The 4,651-nt window shown below is 44.6% G+C and overlaps 1 pseudogene; it reads left to right on the top strand.

Moving 5' to 3' along the window:
- The first annotated feature begins 291 nt into the window (after positions 1-291).
- On the top strand, positions 292-2,978 carry LOC118006815 (annotated as a pseudogene).
- Positions 2,979-4,651: the final 1,673 nt, after the last annotated feature.

A 4,651-nucleotide genomic window follows, 5' to 3' on the forward strand; every position in this document is an offset into this window, starting at 1 on the left:
CATGGTTCATCTCTCCCTCTAATTCCCCCCCTTCATTTTTCCCTTCCTGCTATCTTCTTTTTTTTTTTAAACACATAATGTATTATTTGTTTCAGAGGTACAGGTCTGTGATTCAACAGTCTTACACAATTCACAGCACTCACCATAGCACATACCCTCCCCAATGTCTATCACCCAGCCACCCCATCCCTCCCACCCCCCACCACTTCAGCAACCCTCAGTTTGTTTCCTGAGATTAAGAATTCCTCATATCAGGGTGTTCAGTGTAGGGGCTGACTGAGGAGGCTCTGTGTCTGCAGCTAGCGGGTCAGCTGCAGGTCCTTGCTGTCGTCCCGGTTTTCAGGAAGAACTAAAGATGGCTGAATTTCTAGATGACCAGGACACTCAACTGTGTGACAGTTGCAAAAAAGAAATTCCTGTGTTTAATTTTACCATCCATGAGATCCACTGCCAAAGGAACATTGGTATGTGTCCTATCCGCAAGGAACCATTTCCCAAATCTGACATGGAGAGTCACATGGCTACAGAACATTGTCAGGTGACCTGCAAATGTAATAAGAAGTTGGAGAAGAGGCAGTTAAAGAAGCATGAGGAGACTGAATGTCCTCTACGGCTCGCCCTTTGCCAGCACTGTGATTTGGAGCTTTCTGTTCTCAAACTGAAGGACCATGAAGATTACTGTGGTGCCTGGATGGAGTTATGTGGCAATTGTGGGTGCAATGTCCTGATGAAAGATCTGAAGACTCATTCTGAAGTTTGTGGAAGAGATGGGGAGGAAAAGAGAGATGAGGTTGCCATGCCTCCTAATGCATATGATGAGTCCTGGGGTCAAGATGGCGTCTGGATTGCATCCCAGCTCCTCAGGCAAATTGAGGCTCTGGACCCACCTATGAGGCTACCCCAAAGACCCCTGAGAGCCTTTGAATCAGATCCTTTCCATAGTAGAACTACCAACCAAAGGAACATGACAGCCCAGTTTCCAATTCAGAGTAATCTATTGGAAGAACAAGAAAGGCAGGAAAGGAATAGAACCTGATAGCCCCCAAAAGAGGGTGGTGAAGACAGTGCAAATTTGGACTTCATGTTGGCCCTAAGTCTGCAAAATGAAGGGCAGGCCTGCAGTGTGGCAGAGCAGGACTTCTGGAGGGCTGTATGTGGTATAGACCAGTCCCTTGAAGGTTCCAATGCTCTGAATGACATGAACGGTACAGCTGACCGAACCATGTTGCCTTGTGAATTTTGTGAGGAGCTCTACCCAGAGGAAGTGCTGATAGACCATCAGACAATCTGTAATCCTTCCTGTGCCTTACCTTCACTCAGTATGGGCAGTACTTCCCCCAAAGGGGTGGAGGACCCTGTCATCTTCCAAAAGTTTTTGCAGCAGGCTGCGAGTAACCAGTTAGACTCTTTGATGGGCCTGAGCAATTCACCCCCCATGGAGGATGACATCATCATCCCATGTGAATTCTGTGGGGTACAGCTGGAGGAGGAGGTGCTGTTCCATCACCAGGACCAGTGTGACCAACGCCCAGCCACAGCAAACAACATGTGACAGAGGGGATTCCTAGACAGGATTTCCAGCCTCCAGAGACCTCACCAGAGCTGCCCAAGAGGCGTGTCAGACACCAGGGAGACTTGTCTTCTGGTTATATGGATGATATCAAGCAGGAAACGGCTAAAGGACCCACCTACCCTCTTCCCCCCGACCCAGGAGACCCATTAACAATATGACAGCAACTTGTAACCGATTGTCAACATCCACATCAGGCCCCAGACCTGGGTGCCAGCCTAGCCCTCCTCGCGTATTGAAGCTCAAAAACTTAGACAGCCAGGATGGCCGGGCACGCAATCAAAACAGCCATAACACAGCCATGGCCACTGGACACGTTCCAGTGATTCACCCAGTGTGAAATCTCTACCCAGAAAATCTTGTACCCACCTTCCCCCATGGGCCTTCAGGGAGGTACAGAGTAAGTGGTAGGAGTGAAGGTGGCAGGAACTCACGGGTCACCTCCACAGCTGCCAACTACCGAAACAGAACTGCAAAGGCAAAACCCCCCAAGCAACAGGGAGCTGGGGATGCAGAGGAGGAAGAGGAGGAGGAGTAATGGTGTTACAGAGAACCTGCGCAGTGGTTCCATCTTTTCTGCACAGCAGCACTTGCTGTGGTTCAGGCCCCATCTCCCGGGCTCTGTGGGCAGGGGAGATTTTACAGATTTTAACTTTTTGTAGGTTATAGCCATTTTGTGTCTTTTGAGATTGTGCTGTGGGAGTTTGAGGGTTTGGGGGAGGGTTAGCAGGGAGGCTGTTGAGAAATGTTTCATCTTTAGCTACTGCCTTTTCGCTGCGCAGAAATACAAGTTATGGCCTCTCAGCCCACCAGGGCTCCATCTTTTGACATACTATTGCCACTGCTTCTTGGTGCTGTGTAGTCCTGGTGGAGAGATGAGAGAGGGTTCTGGAAACCTGATACTCATCAGTGAAGTGATTCTCTTCTCTGCTGGGGCCTCACTTTGGGAACTTTTAGGTACCCTCTCCTGTGTACTGTCCCTCCCCACTCCAGAATTTGGGCCTCTTGTGTGTATGGAGGCACTCTGGTGAAGTGTTCAGGCCAGTTGCAATATATGTTAGGAACAAGGCTTCGGAGATGAGTTGAGCTAGAGGTGAGTGCACTAGAGGCTTTGTTTAAATCTGCTTCTTTGGCATTTGGTGTAACTGCCTTCTGTTTCTGGTGGGGAGCATGGCTCCTTTGTCTTTACTGTCTTCTGATGGAGAAGGCTGGGGGCTCCCTGTTGCCACCAGAGCCATGCTGAGCTCTGCCTGGATCAGGACTGAGGCCTAAGCTCCATGGCTTGCCCTGAAAACCAAGTATCAGAGCCCCCATCCCCTCTTTTTATTTTACTACTACTACTACTATTATTATTATTAACATACTTGTAATAGAAATAAAGTTTGTACTTGGAGTTCAAAAAAAAAAAGAATTCCTCATATCAGTGAGATCATATGATACTTGTTTTTCTCTGAATGACTTATTTCACTTAGCATAATACCCTCAAGTTCCATCCACGTCATTGCAAATGGCAAGATTTTGTTTTATTTTGTTTTGGGTTTTTTTGATGGCTGTGTAATATTCCATTATATTCCATTTTGTGTGTGTGTGTGTGTGTGTGTATACCACATCTTCTTTATCCATTCATCTGTTGATGGCCATCTTGGCTCTTTCCATAGTTTGGCTCTTGTGGACATTGCTGCTATAAACATTGGGGTGCACATACCCCTTTGGATCACTACATTTGTATATTTGGGGTAAATACCCAGTAGTGCAATTGCTGGGTCATAGTGTAGCTCTATTTTCAACTTTTTGAGGATCTCCATACTATTTGCCAGAGTGGCTGCACCAGCTTGCGTTCCCACCAACAGTGTAGGAGGGTTCCCCTTTCTCCACATCCTCACCAACATCTGTCATTTCCTGACTTGTTAATTTTACAGGCCTAGGATTTTTAAAACAAAGGCCTGTTTAGGGTTGGCTTGGGGGTGGCCAGTCCCATCTGTCTCTTTTCTTTTTCACCAGAAAAGACTCTTAACTCCCCCTCAGACCAAGGCAAATCCATATTTGAAAGACATAAAGGCTTAGCTGGTAATCCATTTATTCAACAAATACTTTTTCAGTGCTGACTCTCCCTCTGTCAGGTACTAATGTAGGTGCTTGGTAACCAAAGCAGACAGTATTTCTGCCTTCATGCAGCCTATATTCTGGTTGAGGAAACAGATGCTAAATAATAAACATACAATTAAGGATTATATAATAGTTAAAAGTGATATGTGCTATAGAAAAAGGAAATAAAATAAGATACTCTCCTGTGGGGAATGGGGAGTCTCATTTTTAATCCCAAGTTAAAATAAGAAATTGTTTTATTAATTCTTTGCATAAATATTTATATAAATTTATATAAACACATATTCATATATTTATAGTTATGTAAATAAGATTATTTATTTTTCACATTTTTAATTTTATTATGTTAATCACCATACATTACATCATTAGTTTTTGATGTAGTGTTCCATGATTCATTGTTTGCGTATAACACCCAGTGCTCCATTCAGTATGTGCCCTCTTTAATACCTATCACCAGGCTAACCCATCCCCCCACTCCCCTCCACTCTCGAACCCTCAGTTTGTTTCTCAGAGTCCATAGTCTCTCATGGTTCGTCTCCCCCTCCGATTCCCCCCTTCATTTTTCCCTTCCTGCTATCTTCTTCTCTATTTTTTTTTTAACATATAATGTATTATTTGTTTCAGAGGTACAGGTCTGTGATTCAACAGTCTTACATAATTCACTGTGCTCATCATAGCACATACCCTCCCCAATGTCTATCACCCAGCCACCCCATCCCTCCCACCCCCCACCACTTCAGCAACCCTCAGTTTGTTTCCTGAGATTAAGAATTCCTCATATCAGTAAGATCATATGATACATGTCTTTCTTTGATTGACTTATTTCACTCAGCATAATACCCTCCAGTTCCATCCACATTGTTGCAAATGGCAAGATTTCATTTCTTTTGATGACTGCATAATATTCCATTGTGTGTGTGTGTGTGTGTGTGTATATATATATGTATGTGTATATATATATATATATATATA

This window comes from Mirounga leonina, unplaced genomic scaffold (assembly GCF_011800145.1).
Source record: "Mirounga leonina isolate KUSES-001 unplaced genomic scaffold, KU_Mleo_1.0 Mir_115, whole genome shotgun sequence".
NCBI classification, from domain to species: domain Eukaryota; kingdom Metazoa; phylum Chordata; class Mammalia; order Carnivora; family Phocidae; genus Mirounga; species Mirounga leonina.